The 17236-nt window shown below is 39.9% G+C and overlaps 19 non-coding genes across 19 annotated transcripts; all 19 read right to left on the bottom strand.

Moving 5' to 3' along the window:
* Positions 1-2583: 2583 nt before the first annotated feature.
* TRNAG-UCC (transfer RNA glycine (anticodon UCC)) lies at positions 2584-2655 on the bottom strand. The gene has a single exon. It is a non-coding gene; the product is annotated as a tRNA-Gly (tRNA).
* An 867-nt stretch (positions 2656-3522) lies between these two features.
* Positions 3523-3594, bottom strand: TRNAG-UCC (transfer RNA glycine (anticodon UCC)). The gene has a single exon. It is a non-coding gene; the product is annotated as a tRNA-Gly (tRNA).
* Positions 3595-4168: 574 nt separating this feature from the next.
* Positions 4169-4240, bottom strand: TRNAG-UCC (transfer RNA glycine (anticodon UCC)). The gene has a single exon. It is a non-coding gene; the product is annotated as a tRNA-Gly (tRNA).
* Positions 4241-4564: 324 nt separating this feature from the next.
* On the bottom strand, positions 4565-4636 carry TRNAG-UCC (transfer RNA glycine (anticodon UCC)). The gene has a single exon. It is a non-coding gene; the product is annotated as a tRNA-Gly (tRNA).
* An 867-nt stretch (positions 4637-5503) lies between these two features.
* TRNAG-UCC (transfer RNA glycine (anticodon UCC)) lies at positions 5504-5575 on the bottom strand. Its single transcript has one exon. It is a non-coding gene; the product is annotated as a tRNA-Gly (tRNA).
* An 882-nt stretch (positions 5576-6457) lies between these two features.
* TRNAG-UCC (transfer RNA glycine (anticodon UCC)) lies at positions 6458-6529 on the bottom strand. The gene has a single exon. It is a non-coding gene; the product is annotated as a tRNA-Gly (tRNA).
* A 251-nt stretch (positions 6530-6780) lies between these two features.
* On the bottom strand, positions 6781-6852 carry TRNAG-UCC (transfer RNA glycine (anticodon UCC)). Its single transcript has one exon. It is a non-coding gene; the product is annotated as a tRNA-Gly (tRNA).
* Positions 6853-7109: 257 nt separating this feature from the next.
* Positions 7110-7181, bottom strand: TRNAG-UCC (transfer RNA glycine (anticodon UCC)). The gene has a single exon. It is a non-coding gene; the product is annotated as a tRNA-Gly (tRNA).
* Positions 7182-8048: 867 nt separating this feature from the next.
* On the bottom strand, positions 8049-8120 carry TRNAG-UCC (transfer RNA glycine (anticodon UCC)). Its single transcript has one exon. It is a non-coding gene; the product is annotated as a tRNA-Gly (tRNA).
* Positions 8121-9002: 882 nt separating this feature from the next.
* TRNAG-UCC (transfer RNA glycine (anticodon UCC)) lies at positions 9003-9074 on the bottom strand. Its single transcript has one exon. It is a non-coding gene; the product is annotated as a tRNA-Gly (tRNA).
* Positions 9075-9331: 257 nt separating this feature from the next.
* On the bottom strand, positions 9332-9403 carry TRNAG-UCC (transfer RNA glycine (anticodon UCC)). Its single transcript has one exon. It is a non-coding gene; the product is annotated as a tRNA-Gly (tRNA).
* Positions 9404-9977: 574 nt separating this feature from the next.
* TRNAG-UCC (transfer RNA glycine (anticodon UCC)) lies at positions 9978-10049 on the bottom strand. The gene has a single exon. It is a non-coding gene; the product is annotated as a tRNA-Gly (tRNA).
* Positions 10050-10373: 324 nt separating this feature from the next.
* Positions 10374-10445, bottom strand: TRNAG-UCC (transfer RNA glycine (anticodon UCC)). Its single transcript has one exon. It is a non-coding gene; the product is annotated as a tRNA-Gly (tRNA).
* Positions 10446-11708: 1263 nt separating this feature from the next.
* On the bottom strand, positions 11709-11780 carry TRNAG-UCC (transfer RNA glycine (anticodon UCC)). The gene has a single exon. It is a non-coding gene; the product is annotated as a tRNA-Gly (tRNA).
* A 1909-nt stretch (positions 11781-13689) lies between these two features.
* On the bottom strand, positions 13690-13761 carry TRNAG-UCC (transfer RNA glycine (anticodon UCC)). Its single transcript has one exon. It is a non-coding gene; the product is annotated as a tRNA-Gly (tRNA).
* A 1211-nt stretch (positions 13762-14972) lies between these two features.
* TRNAG-UCC (transfer RNA glycine (anticodon UCC)) lies at positions 14973-15044 on the bottom strand. Its single transcript has one exon. It is a non-coding gene; the product is annotated as a tRNA-Gly (tRNA).
* A 574-nt stretch (positions 15045-15618) lies between these two features.
* Positions 15619-15690, bottom strand: TRNAG-UCC (transfer RNA glycine (anticodon UCC)). Its single transcript has one exon. It is a non-coding gene; the product is annotated as a tRNA-Gly (tRNA).
* A 909-nt stretch (positions 15691-16599) lies between these two features.
* Positions 16600-16671, bottom strand: TRNAG-UCC (transfer RNA glycine (anticodon UCC)). The gene has a single exon. It is a non-coding gene; the product is annotated as a tRNA-Gly (tRNA).
* Positions 16672-16995: 324 nt separating this feature from the next.
* On the bottom strand, positions 16996-17067 carry TRNAG-UCC (transfer RNA glycine (anticodon UCC)). Its single transcript has one exon. It is a non-coding gene; the product is annotated as a tRNA-Gly (tRNA).
* Between the last annotated feature and the right edge of the window lie 169 nt (positions 17068-17236).

The raw sequence follows: 17236 nt of genomic DNA, 5'->3' as shown, positions 1-17236 counted from the left end.
TAAATACCAGTATTATAAATAGTAACCTGAATAGCAGAATAATACTGAAACTAATGAAAGAGATATGCATATATATAACCATATATGGAAAACACTTGAATGTTAGTACCGTAAAAGGATATGGTGACAAAGGTGGTAATTGTCAGGGAGAGTCAATCCGCATCCGACATTCGGATGGCCGACCCTTCTTGTAGGGAGTCAATGAAGTTCCTTGCGGCCTGTGGAGTGTCCAGGAAGTACGACCGCCCCTCATGGAATACTCGGAGTTTAGCCGGGTATAGCAAGGCGAATTTCCGGCCCATTTCAAATAATTTCTTGCATGCCGGTGCGAACTCTCTTCTTTGTGCAGCCACTAAGAATGAAAAGTCTTGAAATAATAACAGTTTGCTTCCTAGATATTGCAAGTCTTTGTGTTTTCGATAGGCATCCAAGATGCGGACCTTGTCCGCGTAATTGAGAATCCTCAGGATAACCGGTCTGGGACGATCTCGTGAGGACTGTCTTTCCGGTCCGATGCGGTGTACTCTCTCCACCACCAAGGAGCCATCCGGCGGTACACAACCTAATTCACGCGGCAGCCATTCCGCCACCAGGGGCATAAGCTCCGAGTTCTTGATGGATTCTGGAAGGCCTATGATGCGTATATTGTTCCTTCTATTTCGATTTTCCAGCTCTTCAAGCTTGTCGTGAATAGTAGTCACCATCTGCTCCTGTGCCTTGATTGTCGCTTTAGAAGTCGCCAACTCATCTTCTAAATCTGAGATTCTCTGCTCTGCCTCCGACAGCCTCTGGGCATGTTGTGTCAGCTGTGTGAGGGCCGATTCAATTGAGTCTTTTATAGGTGCTAATTTTTGATCCAATAGTGCCGCCAATATGGATGTAATTTCTTGTGTCGACGTGGAATGAGAAGTCGGAGAAGGGGGGGGATCCAAGTCTCCCTCCTGTCCCGATATTGGTGAGTTGGGTGAAGATTGAGATGAGGCGGCCTTCCCCTTACCTTTGCCTTGTTGTACAGTCTTTTGGGCCCTCTGTGGGCGAGCCATAAGTTTATCCATGATGGTAAGGAGCGTCTATCAGCTCAGATATCTATCTGCCCAGCGTTGTCCGTAGATTTTGTCTATATCAGAGAGGTAAACTTTTGTTCAAATAGGATCCACAACTCCTCTGGCCAGCAGTAAGGAGTCGTGTTGACAATCCAGCCGATTGAATAATATGAAAGGGAGTAGCAAATAATGTGACCAGAGTCCAGTATGTTACAAATTGGTTTTAGTATGGTTTCATGAATTGTGCTGAAGTGGTTTGTGGGGGGGTGTCGCTAGCAAGTGCCCAGTGTGGTATTTGCAGGACCACAATACCAGCAGGTGCAGCAGGAGGCCCTGTTATCAGCAGTGTTCTGCTTGTGGGGATGTGTGGAGGAGATCTCCAGCGATACAGGTGTTAATGGCGCCTGTCTCCTATCCTCTGATGCTGTTCACTAGGAGCTGCGTGCTGAAGTGGTTTGTGGGGGGGTGTCACTATCAAGTGCCCAGTGTGGTAGTTGCAGGGCCACAATACCAGCAGATGCAGCAGGGGGCCCTATTATCAGCGGTAGTCTGCTTGTGGGGATGTGAGGAGGAGCTGTCCAGCAATACAGGGGTTAATGATGCCTGTCTCCCAGCCTCTGGTGCTGTTCCCTGGGAGCTGCTGTCAGCAATGTGTAGGTTAATGGCGTCTATCTGTCAGCCCCTCTGTCCCAGGTGTAGCTCGTCAGGAGCCACCTCAAACACACACCTGTTTGTTGTTTATGGGTTTGTGTGACCCCAGCAGCTCCCCGGTGTCTCAGGTCATGGAGGGGTCGGGTGTGGGCTCTCTCCCCCGCCTCCCCGCAGTTCCGCGATCCGGCGGGCTCCGGAGCTCCAAACTCGAGGCCGCGGTCTCGGTCCTCGAGTAGGCCCCGACTCTGTGCGTCACGTCGGGACCTCGCAGATGCGGCGCCGACCTCTCGCTGCTTCCCCGGCGGTCGGTCCTGCTAGACTGGATGCCTACTCTCCGGTAAGAGTGACCTCCCCGGTATTTCTGAGGTTTGGGCTCGGAGCTAGGCTAGAGTGCGTCCGTCCAGTCCGGCAGTTAGGCCACACCGCTTTGAACATTTTTAATAAACTTTTGATCCGAGAACATGCTCAATAACATTTGGAAGTATGAAAAAACTGCGTTGGCCGGGAATCGAACCCGGGTCAACTGCTGGGAAGGCAGCTATGCTCACCACTATACCACCAACGCTTGACCGAGTCTGCTAAAGCAAATATTTCCCACGTACGTAAGTCAGGTCACATGTTCTAAAAATATGCACGAGATGCCATGTTACACCATGGCAAATATTTCCCACGTACGTAAGTCAGGTCACATGTTCTAAAAATATGCACGAGATGCCATGTTACACCATGGCTTGACTGAAATGATTGAAACAATATAAAACCTCAGACAGGGATGGAATCAAAAGTAATTTTTATAGAAATATACCATGAAATTTACAAAGCTTTGAACATTTTTAATGAACTTTTGATCCGAGAACATGCTCAACAACATTTGGAAGTATGAAAAAACTGCGTTGGCCGGGAATCGAACCCGGGTCAACTGCTTGGAAGGCAGCTATGCTCACCACTATACCACCAACGCTTGACTGAGTCTGCGAAAGCAAATATTTCCCACGTACGTAAGTCAGGTCACATGTTCTAAAAATATGCACGAGATGCCATGTTACACCATGGCTTGACTGAAATGATTGAAACAATATAAAACCTCAGACAGGGATGGAATCAAAAGTAATTTTTATAGGAAGATATCATACATTTTACAAAGCTTTGAACATTTTTAATGAACTTTTGATCCGAGAACATGCTCAATAACATTTGGAAGTATGAAAAAACTGCATTGGAAGTCAACTGCTTGGAAGGCAGCTATGCTCACCACTATACCACCAACGCTTGACTGAGTCTGCTAAAGCAAATATTTCCCACGTACGTAAGTCAGGTCACATGTTCTAAAAATATGCACGAGATGCCATGTTACACCATGGCTTGACTGAAATGATTGAAACAATATAAAACCTCAGACAGGGATGGAATCAAAAGTAATTTTTATAGGAAGATATCATACATTTTACAAAGCTTTGAACATTTTTAATGAACTTTTGATCCGAGAACATGCTCAATAACATTTGGAAGTATGAAAAAACTGCATTGGAAGTCAACTGCTTGGAAGGCAGCTATGCTCACCACTATACCACCAACGCTTGACTGAGTCTGCTAAAGCAAATATTTCCCACGTACGTAAGTCAGGTCACATGTTCTAAAAATATGCACGAGATGCCATGTTACACCATGGCTTGACTGAAATGATTGAAACAATATAAAACCTCAGACAGGGATGGAATCAAAAGTAATTTTTATAGGAAGATATCATACATTTTACAAAGCTTTGAACATTTTTAATGAACTTTTGATCCGAGAACATGCTCAATAACATTTGGAAGTATGAAAAAACTGCGTTGGCCGGGAATCGAACCCGGGTCAACTGCTTGGAAGGCAGCTATGCTCACCACTATACCACCAACGCTTGACTGAGTCTGCTAAAGCAAATATTTCCCACGTACGTAAGTCAGGTCACATGTTCTAAAAATATGCACGAGATGCCATGTTACACCATGGCTCGACTGAAATGATTGAAACAATATAAAACCTCAGACAGGGATGGAATCAAAAGTAATTTTTATAGGAAGATATCATGAATTTTACAAAGCTTTGAACATTTTTAATGAACTTTTGATCCGAGAACATGCTTAATAACATTTGGAAGTAAGAAAAAACTGCGTTGGCCGGGAATCTAACCCGGGTCAACTGCTTGGAAGGCAGCTATGCTCACCACTATACCACCAACGCTTGACTGAGTCTGCTAAAGCAAATATTTCCCAAGTACGCAAGTCAGGTCACATGTTCTAAAAATATGCACGAGATGCCATGTTACACCATGGCTTGACTGAAATGATTGAAACAATATAAAACCTCAGACAGGGATGGAATCAAAAGTAATTTTTATAGGAAGATATCATACATTTTACAAAGCTTTGAACATTTTTAATGAACTTTTGATCCGAGAACATGCTCAATAACATTTGGAAGTATGAAAAAACTGCGTTGGCCGGGAATCGAACCCGGGTCAACTGCTTGGAAGGCAGCTATGCTCACCACTATACCACCAACGCTTGACTGAGTCTGCTAAAGCAAATATTTCCCACGTACGTAAGTCAGGTCACATGTTCTAAAAATATGCACGAGATGCCATGTTACACCATGGCAAATATTTCCCACGTACGTAAGTCAGGTCACATGTTCTAAAAATATGCACGAGATGCCATGTTACACCATGGCTTGACTGAAATGATTGAAACAATATAAAACCTCAGACAGGGATGGAATCAAAAGTAATTTTTATAGAAATATACCATGAAATTTACAAAGCTTTGAACATTTTTAATGAACTTTTGATCCGAGAACATGCTCAACAACATTTGGAAGTATGAAAAAACTGCGTTGGCCGGGAATCGAACCCGGGTCAACTGCTTGGAAGGCAGCTATGCTCACCACTATACCACCAACGCTTGACTGAGTCTGGTAAAGCAAATATTTCCCACATACGTAAGTCAGGTCACATGTTCTAAAAATATGCACGAGATGCCATGTTACACCATGGCTTGACTGAAATGATTGAAACAATATAAAACCTCAGACAGGGATGGAATCAAAAGTAAGTTTTATAGGAAGATATTATACATTTTACAAAGCTTTGAACATTTTTAATGAACTTTTGATCCGAGAACATGCTCAATAACATTTGGAAGTATGAAAAAACTGCATTGGAAGTCAACTGCTTGGAAGGCAGCTATGCTCACCACTATACCACCAACGCTTGACTGAGTCTGCTAAAGCAAATATTTCCCACGTACGTAAGTCAGGTCACATGTTCTAAAAATATGCACGAGATGCCATGTTACACCATGGCTTGACTGAAATGATTGAAACAATATAAAACCTCAGACAGGGATGGAATCAAAAGTAATTTTTATAGGAAGATATCATACATTTTACAAAGCTTTGAACATTTTTAATGAACTTTTGATCCGAGAACATGCTCAATAACATTTGGAAGTATGAAAAAACTGCATTGGAAGTCAACTGCTTGGAAGGCAGCTATGCTCACCACTATACCACCAACGCTTGACTGAGTCTGCTAAAGCAAATATTTCCCACGTACGTAAGTCAGGTCACATGTTCTAAAAATATGCACGAGATGCCATGTTACACCATGGCTTGACTGAAATGATTGAAACAATATAAAACCTCAGACAGGGATGGAATCAAAAGTAATTTTTATAGGAAGATATCATACATTTTACAAAGCTTTGAACATTTTTAATGAACTTTTGATCCGAGAACATGCTCAATAACATTTGGAAGTATGAAAAAACTGCGTTGGCCGGGAATCGAACCCGGGTCAACTGCTTGGAAGGCAGCTATGCTCACCACTATACCACCAACGCTTGACTGAGTCTGCTAAAGCAAATATTTCCCACGTACGTAAGTCAGGTCACATGTTCTAAAAATATGCACGAGATGCCATGTTACACCATGGCTTGACTGAAATGATTGAAACAATATAAAACCTCAGACAGGGATGGAATCAAAAGTAATTTTTATAGGAATATACCATGAATTTTACAAAGCTTTGAACATTTTTAATGAACTTTTGATCCGAGAACATGCTCAACAACATTTGGAAGTATAAAAAAACTGCGTTGGCCAGGAATCGAACCCGGGTCAACTGCTTGGAAGGCAGCTATGCTCACCACTATACCACCAACGCTTGACTGAGTCTGCTAAAGCAAATATTTCACACGTACGTAAGTCAGGTCACATGTTCTAAAAATATGCACGAGATGCCATGTTACACCATGGCTTGACTGAAATGATTGAAACAATATAAAACCTCAGACAGGGATGGAATCAAAAGTAATTTTTATAGGAAGATATCATACATTTTACAAAGCTTTGAACATTTTTAATGAACTTTTGATCCGAGAACATGCTCAATAACATTTGGAAGTATGAAAAAACTGCATTGGAAGTCAACTGCTTGGAAGGCAGCTATGCTCACCACTATACCACCAACGCTTGACTGAGTCTGCTAAAGCAAATATTTCCCACGTACGTAAGTCAGGTCACATGTTCTAAAAATATGCACGAGATGCCATGTTACACCATGGCTTGACTGAAATGATTGAAACAATATAAAACCTCAGACAGGGATGGAATCAAAAGTAATTTTTATAGGAAGATATCATACATTTTACAAAGCTTTGAACATTTTTAATGAACTTTTGATCCGAGAACATGCTCAATAACATTTGGAAGTATGAAAAAACTGCGTTGGCCGGGAATCGAACCCGGGTCAACTGCTTGGAAGGCAGCTATGCTCACCACTATACCACCAACGCTTGACTGAGTCTGCTAAAGCAAATATTTCCCAAGTACGTAATTCAGGTCACATGTTCTAAAAATATGCACGAGATGCCATGTTACACCATGGCTTGACTGAAATGATTGAAACAATATAAAACCTCAGACAGGGATGGAATCAAAAGTAATTTTTATAGGAATATACCATGAATTTTACAAAGCTTTGAACATTTTTAATGAACTTTTGATCCGAGAACATGCTCAACAACATTTGGAAGTATAAAAAAACTGCGTTGGCCGGGAATCGAACCCGGGTCAACTGCTTGGAAGGCAGCTATGCTCACCACTATACCACCAACGCTAGACTGAGTCTGCTAGAGCAAATATTTCCCAAGTACGTAAGTCAGGTCACATGTTCTAAAAATATGCATGAGATGCCATGTTACACCATGGCTTGACTGAAATGATTTAAACAATATAAAAGGAGTACCTCAGACAGGGATGGAATCAAAAGTAATTTTTATAGGAAGATATCATGAATTTTACAAAGCTTTGAACATTTTTAATGAACTTTTGATCCGAGAACATGCTCAACAACATTTGGAAGTATGAAAGAACTGCGTTGGCCGGGAATCGAACCCGGGTCAACTGCTTGGAAGGCAGCTATGCTCACCACTATACCACCAACGCTTGACTGAGTCTGCTAAAGCAAATATTTCCCACGTACGTAAGTCAGGTCACATGTTCTAAAAATATGCACGAGATGCCATGTTACACCATGGCTTGACTGAAATGATTGAAACAATATAAAACCTCAGACAGGGATGGAATCAAAAGTAAGTTTTATAGGAAGATATTATACATTTTACAAAGCTTTGAACATTTTTAATGAACTTTTGATCCGAGAACATGCTCAATAACATTTGGAAGTATGAAAAAACTGCATTGGAAGTCAACTGCTTGGAAGGCAGCTATGCTCACCACTATACCACCAACGCTTGACTGAGTCTGCTAAAGCAAATATTTCCCACGTACGTAAGTCAGGTCACATGTTCTAAAAATATGCACGAGATGCCATGTTACACCATGGCTTGACTGAAATGATTGAAACAATATAAAACCTCAGACAGGGATGGAATCAAAAGTAATTTTTATAGGAAGATATCATACATTTTACAAAGCTTTGAACATTTTTAATGAACTTTTGATCCGAGAACATGCTCAATAACATTTGGAAGTATGAAAAAACTGCATTGGAAGTCAACTGCTTGGAAGGCAGCTATGCTCACCACTATACCACCAACGCTTGACTGAGTCTGCTAAAGCAAATATTTCCCACGTACGTAAGTCAGGTCACATGTTCTAAAAATATGCACGAGATGCCATGTTACACCATGGCTTGACTGAAATGATTGAAACAATATAAAACCTCAGACAGGGATGGAATCAAAAGTAATTTTTATAGGAAGATATCATACATTTTACAAAGCTTTGAACATTTTTAATGAACTTTTGATCCGAGAACATGCTCAATAACATTTGGAAGTATGAAAAAACTGCGTTGGCCGGGAATCGAACCCGGGTCAACTGCTTGGAAGGCAGCTATGCTCACCACTATACCACCAACGCTTGACTGAGTCTGCTAAAGCAAATATTTCCCACGTACGTAAGTCAGGTCACATGTTCTAAAAATATGCACGAGATGCCATGTTACACCATGGCTTGACTGAAATGATTGAAACAATATAAAACCTCAGACAGGGATGGAATCAAAAGTAATTTTTATAGGAATATACCATGAATTTTACAAAGCTTTGAACATTTTTAATGAACTTTTGATCCGAGAACATGCTCAACAACATTTGGAAGTATAAAAAAACTGCGTTGGCCAGGAATCGAACCCGGGTCAACTGCTTGGAAGGCAGCTATGCTCACCACTATACCACCAACGCTTGACTGAGTCTGCTAAAGCAAATATTTCACACGTACGTAAGTCAGTTCACATGTTCTAAAAATATGCACGAGATGCCATGTTACACCATGGCTTGACTGAAATGATTGAAACAATATAAAACCTCAGACAGGGATGGAATCAAAAGTAATTTTTATAGGAAGATATCATACATTTTACAAAGCTTTGAACATTTTTAATGAACTTTTGATCCGAGAACATGCTCAATAACATTTGGAAGTATGAAAAAACTGCATTGGAAGTCAACTGCTTGGAAGGCAGCTATGCTCACCACTATACCACCAACGCTTGACTGAGTCTGCTAAAGCAAATATTTCCCACGTACGTAAGTCAGGTCACATGTTCTAAAAATATGCACGAGATGCCATGTTACACCATGGCTTGACTGAAATGATTGAAACAATATAAAACCTCAGACAGGGATGGAATCAAAAGTAATTTTTATAGGAAGATATCATACATTTTACAAAGCTTTGAACATTTTTAATGAACTTTTGATCCGAGAACATGCTCAATAACATTTGGAAGTATGAAAAAACTGCGTTGGCCGGGAATCGAACCCGGGTCAACTGCTTGGAAGGCAGCTATGCTCACCACTATACCACCAACGCTTGATTGAGTCTGCTAAAGCAAATATTTCCCAAGTACGCAAGTCAGGTCACATGTTCTAAAAATATGCACGAGATGCCATGTTACACCATGGCTTGACTGAAATGATTTAAACAATATAAAAGGAGTACCTCAGACAGGGATGGAATCAAAAGTAATTTTTATAGGAAGATATCATGAATTTTACAAAGCTTTGAACATTTTTAATGAACTTTTGATCCGAGAACATGCTTAATAACATTTGGAAGTAAGAAAAAACTGCGTTGGCCGGGAATCGAACCCGGGTCAACTGCTTGGAAGGCAGCTATGCTCACCACTATACCACCAACGCTTGACTGAGTCTGCTAAAGCAAATATTTCCCACGTACGTAAGTCAGGTCACATGTTCTAAAAATATGCACGAGATGCCATGTTACACCATGGCTTGACTGAAATGATTGAAACAATATAAAACCTCAGACAGGGATGGAATCAAAAGTAATTTTTATAGGAATATACCATGAATTTTACAAAGCTTTGAACATTTTTAATGAACTTTTGATCCGAGAACATGCTCAACAACATTTGGAAGTATAAAAAAACTGCGTTGGCCAGGAATCGAACCCGGGTCAACTGCTTGGAAGGCAGCTATGCTCACCACTATACCACCAACGCTTGACTGAGTCTGCTAAAGCAAATATTTCCCAAGTACGTAAATCAGGTCAAATGTTCTAAAAATATGCACGAGATGCCATGTTACACCATGGCTTGACTGAAATGATTGAAACAATATAAAACCTCAGACAGGGATGGAATCAAAAGTAATTTTTATAGGAAGATATCATACATTTTACAAAGCTTTGAACATTTTTAATGAACTTTTGATCTGAGAACATGCTCAATAACATTTGGAAGTATGAAAAAACTGCGTTGGCCGGGAATCGAACCCGGGTCAACTGCTTGGAAGGCAGCTATGCTCACCACTATACCACCAACGCTTGACTGAGTCTGCTAAAGCAAATATTTCCCACGTACGTAAGTCAGGTCACATGTTCTAAAAATATGCACGAGATGCCATGTTACACCATGGCAAATATTTCCCACGTACGTAAGTCAGGTCAAATGTTCTAAAAATATGCACGAGATGCCATGTTACACCATGGCTTGACTGAAATGATTGAAACAATATAAAACCTCAGACAGGGATGGAATCAAAAGTAATTTTTATAGGAAGATATCATACATTTTACAAAGCTTTGAACATTTTTAATGAACTTTTGATCTAAGAATATGCTCAATAACATTTGGAAGTATGAAAAAACTGCGTTGGCCGGGAATCGAACCCGGGTCAACTGCTTGGAAGGCAGCTATGCTCACCACTATACCACCAACGCTTGACTGAGTCTGCTAAAGCAAATATTTCCCACGTACGTAAGTCAGGTCACATGTTCTAAAAATATGCACGAGATGCCATGTTACACCATGGCAAATATTTCCCACGTACGTAAGTCAGGTCACATGTTCTAAAAATATGCACGAGATGCCATGTTACACCATGGCTTGACTGAAATGATTGAAACAATATAAAACCTCAGACAGGGATGGAATCAAAAGTAATTTTTATAGAAATATACCATGAAATTTACAAAGCTTTGAACATTTTTAATGAACTTTTGATCCGAGAACATGCTCAACAACATTTGGAAGTATGAAAAAACTGCGTTGGCCGGGGATCGAACCCGGGTCAACTGCTTGGAAGGCAGCTATGCTCACCACTATACCACCAACGCTTGACTGAGTCTGCGAAAGCAAATATTTCCCACGTACGTAAGTCAGGTCACATGTTCTAAAAATATGCACGAGATGCCATGTTACACCATGGCTTGACTGAAATGATTGAAACAATATAAAACCTCAGACAGGGATGGAATCAAAAGTAATTTTTATAGGAAGATATCATACATTTTACAAAGCTTTGAACATTTTTAATGAACTTTTGATCCGAGAACATGCTCAATAACATTTGGAAGTATGAAAAAACTGCATTGGAAGTCAACTGCTTGGAAGGCAGCTATGCTCACCACTATACCACCAACGCTTGACTGAGTCTGCTAAAGCAAATATTTCCCACGTACGTAAGTCAGGTCACATGTTCTAAAAATATGCACGAGATGCCATGTTACACCATGGCTTGACTGAAATGATTGAAACAATATAAAACCTCAGACAGGGATGGAATCAAAAGTAATTTTTATAGGAAGATATCATACATTTTACAAAGCTTTGAACATTTTTAATGAACTTTTGATCCGAGAACATGCTCAATAACATTTGGAAGTATGAAAAAACTGCATTGGAAGTCAACTGCTTGGAAGGCAGCTATGCTCACCACTATACCACCAACGCTTGACTGAGTCTGCTAAAGCAAATATTTCCCACGTACGTAAGTCAGGTCACATGTTCTAAAAATATGCACGAGATGCCATGTTACACCATGGCTTGACTGAAATGATTGAAACAATATAAAACCTCAGACAGGGATGGAATCAAAAGTAATTTTTATAGGAAGATATCATACATTTTACAAAGCTTTGAACATTTTTAATGAACTTTTGATCCGAGAACATGCTCAATAACATTTGGAAGTATGAAAAAACTGCGTTGGCCGGGAATCGAACCCGGGTCAACTGCTTGGAAGGCAGCTATGCTCACCACTATACCACCAACGCTTGACTGAGTCTGCTAAAGCAAATATTTCCCACGTACGTAAGTCAGGTCACATGTTCTAAAAATATGCACGAGATGCCATGTTACACCATGGCTCGACTGAAATGATTGAAACAATATAAAACCTCAGACAGGGATGGAATCAAAAGTAATTTTTATAGGAATATACCATGAATTTTACAAAGCTTTGAACATTTTTAATGAACTTTTGATCCGAGAACATGCTCAACAACATTTGGAAGTATAAAAAAACTGCGTTGGCCAGGAATCGAACCCGGGTCAACTGCTTGGAAGGCAGCTATGCTCACCACTATACCACCAACGCTTGACTGAGTCTGCTAAAGCAAATATTTCACACGTACGTAAGTCAGGTCACATGTTCTAAAAATATGCACGAGATGCCATGTTACACCATGGCTTGACTGAAATGATTGAAACAATATAAAACCTCAGACAGGGATGGAATCAAAAGTAATTGTTATAGGAATATACCATGAATTTTACAAAGCTTTGAACATTTTTAATGAACTTTTGATCCGAGAACATGCTTAATAACATTTGGAAGTAAGAAAAAACTGCATTGGCCGGGAATCGAACCCGGGTCAACTGCTTGGAAGGCAGCTATGCTCACCACTATACCACCAACGCTTGATTGAATCTGCTAAAGCAAATATTTCCCAAGTACGCAAGTCAGGTCACATGTTCTAAAAATATGCACGAGATGCCATGTTACACCATGGCAAATATTTCCCACGTACGTAAGTCAGGTCACATGTTCTAAAAATATGCACGAGATGCCATGTTACACCATGGCTTGACTGAAATGATTGAAACAATATAAAACCTCAGACAGGGATGGAATCAAAAGTAATTTTTATAGAAATATACCATGAAATTTACAAAGCTTTGAACATTTTTAATGAACTTTTGATCCGAGAACATGCTCAACAACATTTGGAAGTATGAAAAAACTGCGTTGGCCGGGGATCGAACCCGGGTCAACTGCTTGGAAGGCAGCTATGCTCACCACTATACCACCAACGCTTGACTGAGTCTGCGAAAGCAAATATTTCCCACGTACGTAAGTCAGGTCACATGTTCTAAAAATATGCACGAGATGCCATGTTACACCATGGCTTGACTGAAATGATTGAAACAATATAAAACCTCAGACAGGGATGGAATCAAAAGTAATTTTTATAGGAAGATATCATACATTTTACAAAGCTTTGAACATTTTTAATGAACTTTTGATCCGAGAACATGCTCAATAACATTTGGAAGTATGAAAAAACTGCATTGGAAGTCAACTGCTTGGAAGGCAGCTATGCTCACCACTATACCACCAACGCTTGACTGAGTCTGCTAAAGCAAATATTTCCCACGTACGTAAGTCAGGTCACATGTTCTAAAAATATGCACGAGATGCCATGTTACACCATGGCTTGACTGAAATGATTGAAACAATATAAAACCTCAGACAGGGATGGAATCAAAAGTAATTTTTATAGGAAGATATCATACATTTTACAAAGCTTTGAACATTTTTAATGAACTTTTGATCCGAGAACATGCTCAATAACATTTGGAAGTATGAAAAAACTGCATTGGAAGTCAACTGCTTGGAAGGCAGCTATGCTCACCACTATACCACCAACGCTTGACTGAGTCTGCTAAAGCAAATATTTCCCACGTACGTAAGTCAGGTCACATGTTCTAAAAATATGCACGAGATGCCATGTTACACCATGGCTTGACTGAAATGATTGAAACAATATAAAACCTCAGACAGGGATGGAATCAAAAGTAATTTTTATAGGAAGATATCATACATTTTACAAAGCTTTGAACATTTTTAATGAACTTTTGATCCGAGAACATGCTCAATAACATTTGGAAGTATGAAAAAACTGCGTTGGCCGGGAATCGAACCCGGGTCAACTGCTTGGAAGGCAGCTATGCTCACCACTATACCACCAACGCTTGACTGAGTCTGCTAAAGCAAATATTTCCCACGTACGTAAGTCAGGTCACATGTTCTAAAAATATGCACGAGATGCCATGTTACACCATGGCTTGACTGAAATGATTGAAACAATATAAAACCTCAGACAGGGATGGAATCAAAAGTAATTTTTATAGGAATATACCATGAATTTTACAAAGCTTTGAACATTTTTAATGAACTTTTGATCCGAGAACATGCTCAACAACATTTGGAAGTATAAAAAAACTGCGTTGGCCAGGAATCGAACCCGGGTCAACTGCTTGGAAGGCAGCTATGCTCACCACTATACCACCAACGCTTGACTGAGTCTGCTAAAGCAAATATTTCCCACGTACGTATGTCAGGTCACATGTTCTAAAAATATGCACGAGATGCCATGTTACACCATGGCTTGACTGAAATGATTGAAACAATATAAAACCTCAGACAGGGATGGAATCAAAAGTAATTTTTATAGGAAGATATCATACATTTTACAAAGCTTTGAACATTTTTAATGAACTTTTGATCCGAGAACATGCTCAATAACATTTGGAAGTATGAAAAAACTGCATTGGAAGTCAACTGCTTGGAAGGCAGCTATGCTCACCACTATACCACCAACGCTTGACTGAGTCTGCTAAAGCAAATATTTCCCACGTACGTAAGTCAGGTCACATGTTCTAAAAATATGCACGAGATGCCATGTTACACCATGGCTTGACTGAAATGATTGAAACAATATAAAACCTCAGACAGGGATGGAATCAAAAGTAATTGTTATAGGAATATACCATGAATTTTACAAAGCTTTGAACATTTTTAATGAACTTTTGATCCGAGAACATGCTCAACAACATTTGGAAGTATAAAAAAACTGCGTTGGCCAGGAATCGAACCCGGGTCAACTGCTTGGAAGGCAGCTATGCTCACCACTATACCACCAACGCTTGACTGAGTCTGCTAAAGCAAATATTTCACACGTACGTAAGTCAGGTCACATGTTCTAAAAATATGCACGAGATGCCATGTTACACCATGGCTTGACTGAAATGATTTAAACAATATAAAAGGAGTACCTCAGACAGGGATGGAATCAAAAGTAATTTTTATAGGAAGATATCATGAATTTTACAAAGCTTTGAACATTTTTAATGAACTTTTGATCCGAGAACATGCTTAATAACATTTGGAAGTAAGAAAAAACTGCGTTGGCCGGGAATCGAACCCGGGTCAACTGCTTGGAAGGCAGCTATGCTCACCACTATACCACCAACGCTTGACTGAGTCTGCTAAAGCAAATATTTCCCACGTACGTAAGTCAGGTCACATGTTCTAAAAATATGCACGAGATGCCATGTTACACCATGGCTTGACTGAAATGATTGAAACAATATAAAACCTCAGACAGGGATGGAATCAAAAGTAATTTTTATAGGAATATACCATGAATTTTACAAAGCTTTGAACATTTTTAATGAACTTTTGATCCGAGAACATGCTCAACAACATTTGGAAGTATAAAAAAACTGCGTTGGCCAGGAATCGAACCCGGGTCAACTGCTTGGAAGGCAGCTATGCTCACCACTATACCACCAACGCTTGACTGAGTCTGCTAAAGCAAATATTTCACACGTACGTAAGTCAGGTCACATGTTCTAAAAATATGCACGAGATGCCATGTTACACCATGGCTTGACTGAAATGATTGAAACAATATAAAACCTCAGACAGGGATGGAATCAAAAGTAATTGTTATAGGAATATACCATGAATTTTACAAAGCTTTGAACATTTTTAATGAACTTTTGATCCGAGAACATGCTCAATAACATTTGGAAGTATGAAAAAACTGCGTTGGCCGGGAATCGAACCCGGGTCAACTGCTTGGAAGGCAGCTATGCTCACCACTATACCACCAACGCTTGATTGAGTCTGCTAAAGCAAATATTTCCCAAGTACGCAAGTCAGGTCACATGTTCTAAAAATATGCACGAGATGCCATGTTACACCATGGCTTGACTGAAATGATTTAAACAATATAAAAGGAGTACCTCAGACAGGGATGGAATCAAAAGTAATTTTTATAGGAAGATATCATGAATTTTACAAAGCTTTGAACATTTTTAATGAACTTTTGATCCGAGAACATGCTTAATAACATTTGGAAGTAAGAAAAAACTGCGTTGGCCGGGAATCTAACCCGGGTCAACTGCTTGGAAGGCAGCTATGCTCACCACTATACCACCAACGCTTGATTGAGTCTGCTAAAGCAAATATTTCCCAAGTACGCAAGTCAGGTCACATGTTCTAAAAATATGCACGAGATGCCATGTTACACCATGGCTTGACTGAAATGATTTAAACAATATAAAAGGAGTACCTCAGACAGGGATGGAATCAAAAGTAATTTTTATAGGAAGATATCATGAATTTTACAAAGCTTTGAACATTTTTAATGAACTTTTGATCCGAGAACATGCTTAATAACATTTGGAAGTAAGAAAAAACTGCGTTGGCCGGGAATCTAACCCGGGTCAACTGCTTGGAAGGCAGCTATGCTCGCCACTATACCACCAACGCTTGACTGAGTCTGTTAAAGCAAATATTTCCCAAGTACGTAAATCAGGTCAAATGTTCTAAAAATATGCACGAGATGCCATGTTACACCATGGCTTGACTGAAATGATTGAAACAATATAAAACCTCAGACAGGGATGGAATCAAAAGTAATTTTTATAGGAAGATATCATACATTTTACAAAGCTTTGAACATTTTTAATGAACTTTTGATCCGAGAACATGCTCAATAACATTTGGAAGTATGAAAAAACTGCGTTGGCCGGGAATCGAACCCGGGTCAACTGCTTGGAAGGCAGCTATGCTCACCACTATACCACCAACGCTTGACTGAGTCTGCTAAAGCAAATATTTCCCACGTACGTAAGTCAGGTCACATGTTCTAAAAATATGCACGAGATGCCATGTTACACCATGGCAAATATTTCCCACGTACGTAAGTCAGGTCACATGTTCTAAAAATATGCACGAGATGCCATGTTACACCATGGCTTGACTGAAATGATTGAAACAATATAAAACCTCAGACAGGGATGGAATCAAAAGTAATTTTTATAGAAATATACCATGAAATTTACAAAGCTTTGAACATTTTTAATGAACTTTTGATCCGAGAACATGCTCAACAACATTTGGAAGTATGAAAAAACTGCGTTGGCCGGGAATCGAACCCGGGTCAACTGCTTGGAAGGCAGCTATGCTCACCACTATACCACCAACGCTTGACTGAGTCTGCGAAAGCAAATATTTCCCACGTACGTAAGTCAGGTCACATGTTCTAAAAATATGCACGAGATGCCATGTTACACCATGGCTTGACTGAAATGATTGAAACAATATAAAACCTCAGACAGGGATGGAATCAAAAGTAATTTTTATAGGAAGATATCA

The sequence above is a fragment of the Crinia signifera genome, unplaced genomic scaffold (genome assembly GCF_055691185.1).
Source record: "Crinia signifera unplaced genomic scaffold, ASM5569118v1 HAP2_SCAFFOLD_103, whole genome shotgun sequence".
Lineage (NCBI taxonomy): Eukaryota > Metazoa > Chordata > Amphibia > Anura > Myobatrachidae > Crinia > Crinia signifera.
Note: the sequence above shows the minus strand (reverse complement) of the source record. Positions and strands in the feature narration are given on the sequence as shown.